This window comes from Mirounga leonina, unplaced genomic scaffold, assembly GCF_011800145.1.
Source record: "Mirounga leonina isolate KUSES-001 unplaced genomic scaffold, KU_Mleo_1.0 Mir_151, whole genome shotgun sequence".
Taxonomy (NCBI): domain Eukaryota; kingdom Metazoa; phylum Chordata; class Mammalia; order Carnivora; family Phocidae; genus Mirounga; species Mirounga leonina.
In genome coordinates this window covers 46,495,464-46,513,021 of record NW_023270377.1, presented here as the reverse complement: position 1 = coordinate 46,513,021, position 17,558 = coordinate 46,495,464, and the positions used below count along the sequence as shown (strand labels likewise).

Here is a 17,558-nt window from a genome sequence, read left to right as displayed (position 1 = left end):
AGAAAAAGACTCTAAAATAATTTGCAGAGGAAAAAGATAGGAGGCAGGTGAACCTGTCAGAAGGATATTATAGTAATCTATGAAAAGAGGGCCTGAAATACAGCCCTTTCAGAAAAAAAAAAAAAAAGGCATATTGAAAACAATTTAGGAGGTAACAATTGATCACAAGCAGAAAGTAAGGCAGAGGGAAGTATCTAGAAAAATTCCTAGGACACTGGCTTGTCCTAGGAAAAGTCAGTTAACAGTGATACCATTTACTCAGAATTTAAGAAGAAATACACCAGGAGGGGAAGAAGATAACCCACAAAGTTTTGGACATGTTCAGTTTCAAATATTTGTGTCGTAATACCTAGGGGTGTACATTCAGCTTGCTGTAGGAAAAATGGATATGAAACTAAAGAGTACAGATTCTACTAAACATAAAAACTTGGACTGAAATTGGTTGAAATTGCGGGCTTTAGAGAGATCACCGAGGAACAGCCTAGAGAAGAGGGCAAAGAAAGAGACTCCAGGAAAGGTCAATATACAGAAGAGGGCAAAGCTAATCAAAGACCAGAGTATGCGGAGGCCAGAGGGGGGTGTGCCAAGACCCAAGAAAAGGAGGTGTTACAGAAGGGAAAGGAGAGTTAAAAAAAGAAATCATCAGTAATGCTGAACTGTGCAAAAGGTCAATTAAGATGAAGAAGAAAACGAGCTCAATTGATCATCCTTATGAACAGGCCAATACGCTAAATTCTTCACATAATTTATCTCATTGACAATTCTCAAAAACCTTGAATTATGTATTATTTTACCCACCTCACAGTCAGGAAATAGAGCTTAAGGAATTGTGATTTTCCTAATAAGGGCAAGAAATGGAAATCAAACACATGTCTGCTTGGTTCTTAAGCCCTGTTCTTACCAGAAAAACCAAGATTCCCAGAAAATTAATATTTTCATACACTAGTCTAAAATGCAAAATGAGGATGGTAAAATTCCCGGCTTCAACAGTAGAAAACTAAAAACCAATGAAAGCTGTGTTGGTTTGTCATTAACAGGAAGTTAAATAGGCACAAAGAAAACAATTTGCCTATAAAGGGCTCTACAGAGAAAATGTGGCACATAGTTGAGCTCATGTGGAATTGCCATAGGAAATGGGAGTTTCAGGTCTTAGCAAAGTACAGTTATTTTCACCATGTGGAATATCCAGACACATAGCCTACATCTGCAAGGAAACCAGTTACCCATCTCCTCCCTCTCCAGCTACCAATGCAGTTTACACACCACTATCAGATTATATTTTCTAAAGCTTGAGTCCCTTTATTTTCCCACCCAACTCAAGAATGTTATGGTTGTCCACTATCTCCAAAAGTCCAAACTTCAGAGCCAGGTATTCAAATCTATTCATAATATTTTTCCCAAATTTATCTTCATCTTTATCACACCCAGATATTTTATTCATATTAAAATATCAAGCTAAATTCATCTCAGGTCCATGCAGACACTCAGTTTCCACTTCAATCCTCATTCTGTTTTCTCTCCCTGGAACTCCTTTTTCCCATATCCTGTTGTGGAACTCCTCCTCATGCTTCAAGGCTTCCTAAATATCACTTCCCCCTAAAACGGCTCCTGATTCTGCATTTCTATGTCCTTTAACCCACCTTTACCCTCCTTTAACCCACCATTTACTAGGTTTGAATTCATCTTTGTATACCATGCAAAAAAAGATCTCTGAAGCCCTGAACTCAATAGGCTTATGTAATAGAAAAGCTAAATGGATCCTCTCTTGTCAGATTAATAACATCTTTGGGTATTTAAATAAATTCATCCCAAGCATTTTTTTCATTACATGGCTCATATTCAATTTGATATAATGAATGAAGAACAAAAATCAATTTTATATCACATAAGCTTCTCCTGCATTAGGATGCCTTCAACTTAATATGAATAAAATATCTTCTTTTGCCAATGCAAAACTGCTACCTATTAATAAAAATACTTTGAATAACCACTGTATCTATGTAATATTAACAAAGTGCTGAGGCAAATATAATTTATAATATATTTTATAACTTATTAAAATCATAATCATTAACTTACTTGCTATATACATATGTATATATTATGGTGTTTTACATTAAAACACAATGAAAATGCTGTGCCCTAAATGCCCAATGTTCAGAGTTTAATCAGACATTCCAAACCATGTTTCCACTCTGTTCTGAAGTATGTTGTCACTAATTAAAATTTATACCGATAATCCCTCCTTGCACCATTAATGCCTTACTAAACATTTGATTAATTTCTCTACAAAAGCATGTTTCTACATGGCTCTTAGCATTTAGTAGGAATAAAATATTCCTACTAATAGCTATTTTACATTTAAACATTAAAGATCTAAAATAGATAAATTTCCGAAGGAGTCCTTATTCCTATAAAATTTACTTTAATCCTGTAACAACTTTCAACTCCATGCAAAAATATTATCTTCATGAAAGCTTGCTTTCTTCACCGCATAGAAGTTTGGAAGAGGAACAGGTCTGTAACACACTGTTTGCAGGCTATCTAAATGAAGATGTTGATAAGAAAGTTAGAGATGTTGGTGTGAGGCTTGGAAGTGAAACTGGATTAAGACTTAAATGTATGAATCACTCCTGCTGAAGGGATAATTGAAGTCATTGAAACCATAAGATAGTGGGCAATTAGTATGGAAGAATGTATAAAAACTGAAGGGGAGAAAAGGTGAAATACAGTCTGGGGAAGGACAGAAGAGAGACAAATCAGAAAAGAAAGAAAAAATGTTACAAGGGAGAAACAATGTAATAGAAGGTTGTGGATATCAAGAGAAGAGAAAGTTTTAGGAGGAGAATGAAATAAAATTATGCAGTCACTGATGACCATTAAGAGAGCAGTTTACTGGAATGGGAAAGGTAGAATCTAGAGTGACATGGGGATAAAACTGAGTGGCTGAAATATAGGTTACGCTAGAGGGAAGATAAGTGGTAAAAGGAAAATTAGAATGTAGTTCAAAGATGTATTTAATGTGAAGAAAGGTTTTGGATCTTGCTGTTTTGGTTTTTTCGTTTGCTTTTTAAGTTCTCTGTTTCTGTTTTGTTCCTGCTATTGTTGTTGTGGGATTGTTGTATATTCCATTTTTTGTTTTGATTAAGTTTTAAGTATATCTTTCAGCTAGTCTTAATGTTCTTCTTAACTCACACCAGTCCCCACCACTTCCATCCCTACAACACCACTAACATTCCACTTGCTAAAGTCACTATAATACTCTGTTCTATCAATGTCAGAGACCACTTCTCTGTCTCGACTGTATTTGAAATTTTGGCTGCATTTAAAATACTTGATCTATTTGGTCTATAATGTTGTTCAAGTCTGCTGGTTCCTTATTGATTTTCTGTCTGATCTATCCATTATTGGAAGTGGGGTATTGAAGTCTTCTACTATTATTGTATTGCTATTTCCTCTTCAGATCTGTCAATGTTTGCTTTATATATTTAGGGGCTCTGAAGTTGTGTGCATATATATTTATAACTGTTATATTTTCCTGTTGAATTGACCCTTTTCTTAATATATAATAACATTCTTTGTCTCTTGTGACAGTTTTTTTTTTTTAAAGATTTTATTTATTTATTTGAGACAGAGAGAATGAGAGACAGAGAGCACGGAGGGAAGAGGGTCAGAGGGAGAAGCAGACCCCCTGCTGAGCAGGGAGCCCGATGCGGGACTCAATCCCAGGACTCCAGGATCATGACCTGAGCCGAAGGCAGTCGCTTAACCAACTGAGCCACCCAGGCGCCCTCTTGTGACAGTTTTAACTTAGTCTATTAACAAAATGAAAGACAACCTATAGAATGGGAGAAAATGTTTGCAAACCATATATCTGATAAGGGGCTAATATCCAAAATGTATAAGGAATTCCTATAACTCAAAAGCAAAAGAACAAATAAGCTGATTAATAAATGGGCAAAGGACCCGAATAGGTATCTCCTCAAAGAAGGCATAGAAATGGCCAACAGGTACATGAAAAGGTGTTCAACACCACTAATCATCAGGGAAATGAGAATCAAAACTACAATGAAATACCACAACAAATCTGTTAGAATGGCTATTATAAAGTAAAAAATAAATAAATAAATAAGATTTTATTTATTCATTTGAAAGACACAGAGAGAGAGAAAGAGAGAGAGAGAGAACGAGCAGGTGGGAGAAGTAGAGGGAGAAGTAAACTCCCCACTGAGCCAAGAGCCCAACACAGGGCTCGATCAGGACTTCTATTTGTATTTTCCATAGTTTCTTTCTTAAAGACAAGTTTTTGGGGGTTTTTTTTTAAAGATTTTATTTATTTATTTGTCAGAGACAGAGAGAGAGCGTGCACAAGCAGGGGGGAGCGGCAGGCAGAGGGAGAAGCGGGCTCCCTGCTGAGAAGGAGCCCAATGAGGGGCTCAATCCCAGGACCCTGGAATCATGACCTGAGCCAAAGGCAGACACCTAACTGACTGAGCCATCCAGGCACACCTATTATTTAGTCTTTAAAAAGAAAGAAATCCTGCCAATTCCAACAACATGGATGAAGATAGAGGGCATTATGCTAATAGGCCAGACACAGAAAACCAAATACTGCATGATACCACTTATATAAGGAATCTAAAATAGTCACTTATAGAAACAGAGTAGAATGGTAATTGACAGGGGCTGGAAGCAGGAGGAAATGGAAATATTAACCAAAGGTACTAAGTTTCAGTTACACATGATAAATAAGTCCTAGAGATCTGTATAGCATAATACCTATAGTTATCAATGCTGTATTATATGCTTAAAAATGTACTAATAGGGTAGATCTTATGTTTAGTGTTCTTATCAACCAACCAATCAATCAATAAATAAAAGGGTAGGAGGAAACTTTTGGGAGTAATGGATATGTTTATGTCATGGATTGTGGTGATGGTTTCACGGATGAACACTTAACGCCAAGTTCATCAAGTTGTATACATTAAATACGTACAGCTTTTGTATGTTAATCATACCTCAATAAAGTGGTTTTTTAAAAATAAAATGTAATAAAATAAAATAAGTTGATCATTTCCTCCTTTTTGAAATGCTTTCTTTTCTTGGTTTCTATGACCCAACTTTTTCCTATTTACCTTCTACCTTATTCATCAAACTTCTTTGTTGTCTTTTCCTCTTCTGCTTAACCTCTAAATGTTGATAGTGTTCCAGTGTTGGCCATGGAACTACATCTCATCTCTCTATTTTCCTTACCTTTAGGATACCCCATGTCTTTAAATACCATCTTTAAATCAATAACTCAAAAACCTATACCTGTTCTGGACCACTTCCTCAAATGCCAGACTCATATATCCAACTGCCTACTGGACATCTCCATTGGCTATTTATTTGGCATCTCAAACACTAGATGCTCTAAAGAATTCTCAGTTTTCCCACTCCCCAACCACAACATCCCCGTACATTCTTCACTCTCTTACCTCACTCCTCATGTCTTCTCTAGCTCAGTAAACTGCACTATTAACCATTCAGTTGCTCAAGCCTAAAACCTAGAGTCATCCTTGACTTCTCACCTTCAATCCATCATGAAATTCTATTAACTCTGCTTTTGAAAATATTTCTCTAACCCATGTATTTCACTGCCTCTCCACTACCACCTCAGTCCAAGCCAACATCATCTCTCACTTGCACTCTCAAATAGCCTTCTAGTTGTTTCCTGCCTGACACTCTTGTCCCACTTCAATCCATTAACCATAAAACAGCCAAAGGAATCTTCTAAATTATAAATCAGATCATACCAATGCCCTGCCTATTACTCCTAAAATAAAATCTAAAATCCTTTACCTAAATTGTTTTCTAAAAAGCCCTACACCATCAAGCCCTAGCCTACTTTTTCAACCTTATCCTGTGCCCGATATGTTCCACCCCAGCCTCAGTTTATAGCCATAGTATTAATTAGTCTCTATGTGGAATGCACCCTCCTCCGAAACTTCTCTTGCAGACTTTTTCTTCTTATTCAACTGCTTCTGATTTGTCTTTGTTAATAAGTTATAAAGAAAAAAAGGAATTTGCCTGATCAGTAGCTGTATACTATGACCTATGGACAAAGTTAATTTGCTCAAGTAAAGAAATCACATCCAGAACACTACCTGCTAATGAAGTCACTACCTGATTAAGTCCTTCTCCAAGTGCTGTTGTCTTCTACACAAGAGACAAGTTTAATAGGAATGTAATATGAATCATCATTCTTGCTTCTTTTAAGTGTGTGATGATGCCACAAATGTCTGAAATCACTGCAGGGAAGCTCTATTGCATCTGTTTATTATTAGGGCAAGAAGAAACAGCTCCAGGGCCTTCCATTTGACCCTCCTTTTCACTAAATAGGTCAGGGAACCAATATAAGCATTCCCACTAATTGTTGAGTATGTGCATTTTAACAATTACTGTGCTCTGAGTCAAGCAGCAACCGCACCTGGCTATCTAACTTGCTGCCAGGTTTGTCATCCCTCTCTATGTGCTATAAAACCAGAAAAATCCATTTGGACGGGACTGATCCTTAACCATTCTCTTATTCCTGGTGCTACCAACATCAGCTTCAGTACACGTATCTCTCCTCGTATGTGTACAAACACAACACTGACACAACTGTTTCGATCTGACTGAGACAAATTCATATGCCTCCCCTAACATCCAAACAGCCTTGGGTTATGCTATGTGTAGCAATCAAGGCTGCAACTACTTGATTACACTGCCCATGTGGTTAAACCAAAGTAAGGTAATGGTCATCCAAATCAGGTTTACCAACAAATCCCAAACTGAAGTTACCTGTGCTCTTCAAGTTGTATGTTTGTCTGTGGAAGAGAACGGTCCAAGAATGTCTCTCCATTGGGAATGACGATTGGTTTTGTACCATCTATTGCCCCTGTAACATTAGCAATGAAACCAAAGATCAGCAAGTCAGTCTAAACTCCTTTGAAAGAATCATAATGGGTAACAGACTGGACTTAGATTACATCCTGCCATTCTGAAATGAGACATACTGATCCTCCTGGGACTTACTCACACTTAACTGAGCCCAGCACCTTGGGAGACAGATGGGAGGTCAATACTGCAGGATGGCCTCATTCTGATGCTTAGAGTCATGTTGCTAGTATCCTTAATTAAATGTTGTATGAAACAAATTGAATGGATTTGTCTCAGCCTCAATCCTTCAGATTAATTAGAATGATCAATGAAGTGCAAATAAAGTTGAAAATCTGAGTTTTGCCAAGAACATGTAGGACAAGTAGACTTATGGGAAAGGCATTCCACCATGGACTCTGAGCCAAACTGCATGCTCTTGCCAGTTCCATGAATACAAGGCCCTGATTGCTCTTAATGCATGCTATTTCCCATGGTTGTGTTTTCAGCAATCATTTCAGGTAGGAAGTAATGTCCCCATCAACCAAAGCATACACTTGCCATAGAATAGGTAGATTCCCAAGCTCATTGTTCCTCATCTAAAACACAAACCCATAGCATGCACATCATCTACTTGTGCCCTCTGAATTATCCCTCTGAGACTTAGAGAACAGGGGAAATGATGCAGAAGTTATGCCCATACTACTTGTTATACAGTAATAAAGTTCTTTATATCTGACCCCAAGAGTCTTATGTATTCCATGAAACTGTAACAGGCTAACTTATTAGCTTGTAAGGACAGTAAAATCAATCCCAGACTCTGACAATAGCCACTACTGGGTTCAGGTTTTAGTCAACCAACTGAGCAAACTTATAGAGCCTCTCCCAGGTACTCAAGACAACACTAAGTCCAGAGTCTTTGCTTAGAAATATGCATATTGGCATATTTGGCAAGTTTGGTATCTCCTCTCAGGTCACATTTTGTATCCATCTTCTTGTGGCATATAGAGCTTTCTGTCTAATTATAGGTCTAGAAGAAATGATAAGAAGTGGAACTGAATTTTAAGGATGATTGACATTTTTCAGAAAGATGATTACTTCAGGAGAGCTCATCATATGTTCTTCAGGCAAAGGGAAGCTAATCTCCTCAGACAACAGTAAAAGAACTGTTCTTTTGGAATTCGAAAGACTGAAATTCGGAAGGCTCTAATCTACAACCATTCACAGCGGAGCATTCTTGAAAATATAGTTCCCAGCCTCAGAAGGAAGTAGTAGTAACGGTGCTGAGTTGACAAGAGACAATCCAGCACAAATCCAGAGAAGCAATCATTTATTGGATGATTTTCAAGCACAACAGTAAGCTTAAATTTCCCCCAAATTTCCCCACTCCAACTCATGCCAAATTTGAATTTCATTTACAGGTGTGTAAGCAAAATTAGAACTTTGTCCTATGTTAGAATGCAAATTCATAAAGTTTAATAAAATGTCTATTAATTTGAATGAATCGAATGATGCTTTCTTGAGATGGAGTTTTAAAGAGAAGACAAAAGAACAGAGGACATGAGAACTTTAAGTTCCTGACGGGGATCAATATCACAAAGTAAGAACAAGTGGAGAGAAGAGAAAAACAAGATATTGAGAGGGACTAGCTACAGTTTTTGCCTAAGGCTAGCCTAAATAAAATGAGGGGAAAATTGTGTTTGGTTTCCACGTTTAAGCAAATAAAATAAATTTAAATGTCCTAACTAAATTGTCACAATAAAATTACTGGTTTTGTTTTTTTTTTTTTAAAGATTTTATTTATTTATTTGAGAGAGAGAGTGAGAGAGAGAAAGAGCACAAGAGGGGGGAGCGGGAAAGGGAGAAGCAGACTCCCTGCCGAGCAGGTAGCCCGATGCGGGACTCAATCCCGGGACTCCAGGATCATGACTGGAGCCAAAGGCAGTCGCTTAACCAAATGAGCCACCCAGGCACCCAAAATTACTGGTTTAAAAATAGGGCATTTTACTGAGAAAGAACTATTTTTTAAAATTATTTATTTATTTGTTTATTTGTTTGTTTGTTTGTTTGTTTGTTTGACAGAGAGAGACAGCAAGAGAGGGAACACAGGCAGGGGGAGTGGGTGAGGGAGAAGCAGGCTTCCTGCCAAGCAGGGAGCCCGATGCGGGGCTCGATCCCAGAACTCTGGGATCATGACCTGAGCCGAAGGCAGACGGTTAACAACTGAGCCACCCAGGTGCCCCAAAAAGAACTATTTTAATTTATAATTAAACTTTTAATCATTGAACCATGAAAATAAATAAATTTACTGTGACACTCATGTTATAAAGGATAAATATGTTTTTATCAGTCAAATTTGAATTCTACTTCATTCCTCTTAATAGTTGGTAGGATTTTTTTCCCCCCAATGTTTTCTTTAGAAAAATTTCCAATGATAACACTGTGTTTATGGCTCCCTTCTACCAAAAAAAAGCAAGCATGACTTTTTTTTTTCATAGTAAAGTCATTTACCAGCTGTTAATTGGTAGAAGTCAATAATCTGAGAGGCAACCATACAATTGGGAAAGCTGAATCTCTTAAAGTATTTATTAGGAATATAAAAAAACTGCTGTGAGATCAGACTAGCACATATACAAATCAGCAAAGTTTGAGTCCCTAATTCCTTTCTACTACTAATTAGAAGAGACCCCAAGAGACATAAAAGAAATTGTAATCCCCAAAGAAAATGCCGAGCAAAACTGCCTGAATGATATGAAAAAGATATCTTGGTAAGGGAAAAGAGAGAGGATTAAGATAAATACCAGAGTTTTCAGAATACAATCAGAAGAGCTGAGACTAGTAATCCCCTGTTGATATATGATAGAAAGCACTGATGTAAAGTGCCTTTCAAGATACTGGCACGATGAACTGAATTCACAGAAGAACATTATTTACCTGTGCTCAGTCTGTGAATGTACTATGTAGAAAATAATGATAGGGATCAAAAATTTCAATCTTACTGACAGTACCTAGGGATGATGCTGTAAGATTGTGCTGGCAACTTCATCTTAAAGTTCTGCTTTCAATTGTTATAAATTTTCTCAAAAAATAACACTCCAGTGCTGATATTTTTCAGCTGGTCTCTTGGTGACTATTGTAAAGAAGATTGAGCAAAATCTATTCAACTGTTTTGTGTATTTCATCTAGTAAATATTTATTATTTCCCAATATTAATCCATAAAGCTGTCACTATATGGTTCCCTGTACTGATCAAAATGCATTCCCTGGGACCTAGGATTATATATATTCTATAAGCACAATAAATAGTAAATTAAGGTTTTAACACAACAGAAAATGAAAAACAAAAGATCAGGTAAGAAATACATAATACAAAATATTAAAAAAATGTATTAACCCTAGTCACACTCTTAGGCAAAACATGTTTGTTACCTTATATGCATACTTTTTGCCTTAATTTTAATAATGTCAAATCAAGAAGACCCCTAAGCCTGCCTAAGGAATAAGTTTACTTGGATGATTTCATCTTCTCTGACATCTTACTAGTGTCTAAAATTTCATGATTGCAGATTTCTCTTTTGAATTAAAACATTAAACTGGTTCTTGCAAATAGTATATTAAACCTTTTTATATCTCTCTCCTTTAATGTAAAGCATGAATCTGATATCTTTCTAAATATGGAATTCAATGTGGCAAGAGCATGACCTCTGGAGCCATGAAAATGATCTTTTCCCTTCTTTCCAAATCTCTCCCAGGACCTACTTTGGTCCAAAATTCCAGGAAGGAAAAAGTCCAGGAAAACTATAATCTATCAGGTCACCTCAGAAAGAAGGCAAGTTTCCAGTGCAGAGCTTTCTGAGGAATACAGCATAGCTTATCAGGAAACAAAAACAAAAAAGACTCAATTAGTTCATACAATGGGTTAAAATACAGTTTAATGAAGAGGTAAAGATTAGATCAGAAAGAATCTGAGTTGGGTGCCTGGGTGGCTCCGCTGGTTAAGTGTCTGACTCTTGATTTCAGCTCAGGTCAGGATCTCAGGGCTGTGAGAGAGAGGCCTGCATTGGGCTCCATGATGAATGTGGAGCCTGCTTGAGATTCTCTCTCCCTCCCTCTGCCCCTCCCCACCCACGCTCTTTCTCTCTAAAAAAAAAAAAAAAGGAAAAAATCTGAGCAAATTCATCTACCATCCCTCTCAGAATCCCTTAAAAACCAGAATACACATGTATTGGTACTACTATATTACATATATAAGAAACTATATCACAGTATATTATTAATATAGTACTAAAAAACAATAAATAGTGATATCAACTGATCAAATATGTGGGGGCATTCAAAGAAGATAAATTGAGAGAGAACGCAAAACAAAGACAATCCACAGTCAAATGAATGCAAGACAAATCTATACATGGTAAGAACAATTTCAGAGATACCCAAATCTCAGAAACGGTATATAGAAAGAGAAGTTAAGGGGCCCTGAAGTAAATCAAGAACTTTGTAACTCTACAGCTAAATGAAAAGACCCTTTATTCTCCTCCTTCCCCTGCTGAGTCAGAACCAGTAACAGCTTTCACAGAAAGAAAAGTTTGTCTAGGGAGAGCTCCCAGAGCTAGGTTATAGTACACATTAGAATTGCCTGAGAAAAAAGGAAAAAAAAAAAAAGAAGAAGAAAAAAAAAAAGAATTGCCTGGGAAGCTTTTAAAAACCCCAATGCCCAAACCTTACGCCCCCCCCAACTAATTAAATAATAGTTTGAGGGTGGGGGAAGAGACCCAGACCAGATGTCACTAGTTTTTAAAGCTCCACAGGTGTATTCAATATACAGTCAAGTTTATGAAGCACTATCCTAAAATAGTGGAACTAGAAAAGGAACTAGAAAAAAGCATAAACAAATTCTGAAATCAAGAAAGAAAGAAAAGAAGAAAGGAGGAAAGAAAGAAATTAATTCTAAAATCTAACAAAACTGCAGCAAAAAAATTTTTAAGGAAAAAGAAATATTAATATCAAATATTATCTATCTGCAGTAGAGGTTCCAAGAAGATTCCGAGTTGAGTCGGGGTCCAGACTGGCAAAGTGCTTACTTCTAGCCAGTTGCCCCTTTAAGTAAGTGGAAATCACAGGCACAAGCCCCGTAACAAAAAATGTACTCAGGGGCACATTGAGTCAAGGATAGCATCTGTTCGCCTAAACACCTTCACAGGACAAGAATCCAAAAGAAATGAAGATATGCAAACATTACAAACCAAAAGGAACTGGTTGATGTCGTATTAATGTCATCTAAGTAGAACTTAAGGCAAAAAATGAAGACATTAACCAAGAAAGGTCTTACGTAATAATAAACAGTTCACGAAGATAAAACAATCATGGCTATGTATATACTAAAACATCTAGTTTTGATACATACAAAGCAAAAGTGGTTTCATATACAAGGAGAATTTGAAAAGCCCTCAGTCATTTGGGGAAAATTTTAACCCCTATATGTCAGATATTGATAGATCAAGACAAATTTACTGAATACATCAAGTGTTAAAAAACAAAATTAGCAGGATGCATGGGTGGCTCAGTTGGTTAAGCATCTGACTCTTGATCTCAGCTCAGGTCTTGATCTCAGGGTTGTGAGTTCAAGCCCCGTGCTAGGCTCCACACTGGGTGTGGAGCCTTCTAAATAAATAAATAAATAAATAAGCAAGCAAGCAAGAGTGATCTAAGAAGTATAAATACTGGACTTTCTTTTTCTTTTCAAATATATATGAAATGTACAAAAATGACCTCATAAAAGGTAACAAAAAAAGAGTCAAAAAATGCCAAAGCATTGCTTCCCAGAATTCTCTGATAACAAAATTTAACTGGAAATCAGCAAGTAAAAACAGCCTTTCTTGGGAGGAAGGAAAACAATAGATGGCAATAACAAAATATTAAGAATTAAAACAATGCAAGCACTACACATGGGATGCAGCTAAAGTTGTATCGAAGTTTAATTTACAGCCACAAATACATGTATTAAAAAATAAGTGAGTTGTGGGCGCCTGGGTGGCTCAGTTGGTTAAGCAACTGCCTTCGGCTCAGGTCATGGTCCTGGAGTCCCGGGATCGAGTCCCGCATCGGGCTCCCTGCTCAGCAAGGAGCCTGCTTCTCCCTCTGACCCTCCCCCCTCTCATGTACTCTCTCTCATTCTCGCTCTCTCAAATAAATAAATAAAATCTTAAAAAAAAAAATCAAATAAATAAATAAATAATCGTTAAAAAAAAAAAAGAAAGAAAAGACCACCACCAACAACAACAATAACAACAACAGTATATGTTGTTTATGGATATATACAACTATAATAAATACCATGTAAAAAATGAAAATAAAAATTATCTTTAAAAAATACTTTCCTCTGGAGAGAAAAGAATATCTATAATGAAGAAAATCAAATAATATAATTTAGGCAGGTAAAGTATATTTGAGATTATTTTTTAAATATACCTTGCCTTAAAATTACATTTTTATTTTGGTATTTTAAATAATCCTCAAAAATTGAATATCTCTCTTTGCTAGTAATTTTAAGGTTACTTTTTTAAAGATTTTTATTTATTTATTTGACAGAGAGAGACACAGTGAGAGAGGGAACACAAGCAGGGGGAGAGGGAGAAGCAGGCTTCCTGCCAAGCAGGGAACCAGATGTGGGGCTGGATCCCAGGACCCTGAGATCATGACCTGAGCCGAAGGCAGACGCTTATTGACTGAGCGACCCAGCTGCCCCAATTTCAAGGTTTCTTAAGTTATACCTAGCTCTTTTTATAATGCTTAAAACTATGATCCAATTTTTCAACAAATATTCCTATTATGCTCTGTAATGTCTTCTCTTCATTTCTTAATACTGAAAAATCCTGAACACTGACAGTAAGAAAATGAAAGCCAAGTACTTGTCTGAGTGTTGAGCACACAGAAATGCAATCTAATTCCTCATTATTAATTGACACTCTCTTCTAATGTTTTGAAGAAATTAAGGGCTATAAGCACTGGCTGATGAAAGGGAATTATGATAAGTACTAGAAGGTAACTGTGAAAACCATGAGATGTTTATTAATTATCTGATGATGACTTAATAGTAATACACATTAATTTCCTTGTGTTTAGAGGAAAGCAAAGAAAATAAAACATACAACAAACAAGAAGAAATTTTTGTTCATTATAACCTTGAATATCTCATAAATGTCTATCTGGCTGTCTATTAAAATGAAATGTATAGATGAACATATGCATATATACATAAAAATCAAGGATAATATTCAAAAAAGTTAACAACCAGTATGGCATGGGCATCAATCAATCAGACAAGCAAACTGACCAATCAGAACAGAAGCTGACCATATTAAAAAAAAAAAAAGGCAAATCAGACCCTACTTTAAAGGGACTAAGAAAAGGTAAAAAAGAAAAGAAAAGAAAGAGATCATTTCCTTACTATATATAGTCCAGCTTTCTCATTTGATAGCCACACTTCTCAAACTTTAATGTGCATATGAATCAACTCGGGATCTTATTAAATGCAGATTCTGATTAATTAAGTGCAGAGACGGCTATGAAACTTGTGCTATTCTAAGTGTGGTTCTCTGTCCATCAAAATAGGCATCATCTGGGCGCCTGGGTGGCTCAGATGGTTAAGCGTCTGCCTTCGGCTCAGGTCATGATCCCAGCGTCCTGAGATCGAATCCCACATCCGGCTCCCTGCTCCTTGGGAGCCTGCTTCTCCCTCTGCCTCTCTCTCTCTCTGTCTCTCATGAATAAATAAATAAAATCTTAAAAAAAAAAAAAAAGAAAGAAAAGAAATAAAATAGACATCATCTGGGATTTGGTTTGAAACACAAAATCTACCAGGGCACCTAGGTGGCTCAGTCAGTTGGGCAGTTGATTCTTGATTTCATTTCAGGTTATGATCTCAAGGACCTGGGACTGAGTCCCACAACCAGCTCCACACTCAGCAGGGAGTCTATTTGACATTCTCTCTCACACTCTCTTTCTCTCTCTCTCTCTAAAATAAATAAATAAATCTTTTAAAAAAAGAAAGAAATACAAAATCTTTCAATATCACTCATCATCAGGGAAATGCAAATCAAAACTACAATGAGATACACCTCACACCTGTCAGAATGGCTAAAATTAAAAACTCAAGAAAACAACAAGTGTTGACGATGATGTGGAGAAAAAGGAACCCTCAAGCACTGTTGGTGGGAATGCAAAGTGGTGCAGCCACTCTGGAAAACAGTATGGATGTTCCTCAGAAAGTTAAAAATAGAACTACCCTATGACCCAGCAATTGTACTACTAGGTATTTACCCAAATGATACAAAAATACTGATTCAAAGGGATACATGCACTCCGGTGTTTATGACAGATTATCTACAATTGCCAAACTATGGAAAGAGCCCAAATGTCCACTGACTGATGAACGGATAAAGAAGATGTGGTATATATATATATACACAATAGACTATTACCCAGCCATAAAAAAAAGAGTGGATGAAATCTTGCCATTTGCAATGACATGGGTGGAGCTAGAGAGTATTATGCTAAGTGAGATAAGTCAGACAAAGACAAATACCATATGATTTCACTCATATGTAAATGGAATTTAGAAACAAAACATGAAAATATGAAAAAAAAAAGGAGAAGCAAACCATAAAACAGACTCTTAACTATAGAGAATAAACTGAGGGTTGCTGGAGGGGAGATGGGCAGGGGGATGGGTTAACTAGCTGATGGGTATTAGGGAGGGTGCTTGTTGTGATGAGCACTGGATGTTTTTTGCAAGTAATGAATCATTAAATCCTACACTTGAAACTAACTGGAATTTAAGTAAAAACTTGAAACAAAAAAATAAAATCAACAGTTCAAATTCTAAAAAAAATGAAAAATAGAGAAAAGTGGTGGGTGCCAGGGGGAGTGGGTAGGGGGATGGGTGAAATAGGTAAAGGGATGAAGAGTACATTTATCGTGATGAGCACTGAGTAACAAATAGAACTGCTTAATTGTATACCTGAAAATAATGTAACTCTGTATGTTAATTATACTTGAATTTAAAAAGTAAAAATGTTTTAATTTAAAAAAAGAAATACAACATTTTAGGGCCCTTCCCAAACTTACTGAAGAAGAATCTGCATTTTGTAAAACCCTTAGACAATTTATATATCTCAATTAAAGTTGAGAAGCACTATTCTATATAACATACAACCTGAAACTTCTACTAAATCACAGACCAAGAAAGGGGCAGGAAGACTTTACAAAATAAAAAAAGACTCAAGAAACAAAATAACCAAATGCAACATATGGAATGTGGTATACGGATTGGGATGATACTAGAGAATTATTGTTAATTCTGTTAGATGTGACAATGGCATGTGATTACAAAAAAAGAAAGGCAAAATGTTGACTATTATATAAATTAGATAATGGATATATGAAGGTATAGAGATTAATACACAAATCTCTCTACTTTATGTATGTGTGAAATTTTTCATAATAAAATGTTAAATAATGATTCCCCAAAGGTTATTAATTCATTTATTCAAAAAATACAGAGATACTGTGTTCAATTTCTTTTCGTGCCAACCTGAGAAACTTTCAAAGTATTCCCATTATGTATATTTTCCAAAGTGTTGAATCCAAAATTTTATGTATTTAAACTCCAATTTTAATAGCACATGAGTATTTATGGTCTTCTGTGTTATTTGATTGGTTCTTTAGAAAGGTAACACCTTGGGAGTGGAACAGGAAATAAAGGCTATGCTTCATTCACTCAAAGCTTCAAAAACAGTGTGAAAGGATCAAATTGATCCATAAACAACTGTTTTGTCAGAACAAATTCCAACACTCTTTAAAGAAATACAACAAAATTCTTCCAATCAACAATTCATATTTCACAACATCAAGTGCCAAATCAAAAACCATCTGGCAAGCAAAACACAGGAAGGTACGGACCTTAAATAGGAAAAAGAATAATCAGTAGAATTAAGTCCAGACATGACAGAGATTGTATCTTAGCAATAAAAAAATTTTTTAAAAAACTTAAAATAACTATTAGAAATATAAAAAGGCTCAAGGATTCAAAGAAAAAATATAAATACAGTGTCTGAAATCAAAACATACTGAATGGGAATAACAAGTGATTAGATACTGAGGAACAAATATCAGTGAACTTGAAGACATAGTTATAGAAACTCTCCAAAATGAAATAAAGAAAGAAAAAATAATTTCTTTTTTTTTTTTTAGGGAGCGAGTGCACAAGCGCATTCAAACAGGAATGGGGGCAGAGGAAGGGACAGAGAGAGAATCTTAAGCAGGCTCCAAGCCCAGAGTGGACCCAACTCGGGGCTTGATATCACAACCCTGAGATCATGACCTGAGCTGAAATCAAGAGTCAGACGCTTAACCAACTAAGCCACATGGCACCCCAAATTTAAAAAATAATAATAGGGGCTCCTGGGTGGCTCAGTCATTAAGCGTCTGCCTTCGGCTCAGGTCATGATCCCAGGGTCCTGGGATCGAGCCCCGCATCAGGCTCCCTGCTCAGCGGGAAGCCTGCTTCTCTCTCTCTCACTCCCCCTGCTTGTGTTCCCTCTCTCGCTGTGTCTCTCTCTCTCTCTGTCAAATAAATAAATAAAATCTTTTAAAAAAATTAA

The 17,558-nt window shown here is 36.3% G+C and overlaps 2 long non-coding RNA genes across 3 annotated transcripts in view; both read right to left on the bottom strand.

Annotated features, from left to right (window-relative positions):
* Positions 1–17,558, bottom strand: part of LOC118012241 — a 344,578-nt gene that overhangs the window by 295,977 nt on the left and 31,043 nt on the right. The window lies entirely within an intron of this gene.
* Positions 1–17,558, bottom strand: part of LOC118012242 — a 56,620-nt gene that overhangs the window by 37,784 nt on the left and 1,278 nt on the right. Inside the window, exon 2 of the long non-coding RNA XR_004679651.1 lies at positions 6,823–6,919. This is a non-coding gene — a long non-coding RNA (uncharacterized LOC118012242). The remainder of the gene's footprint in view (positions 1–6,822; positions 6,920–17,558) is intronic.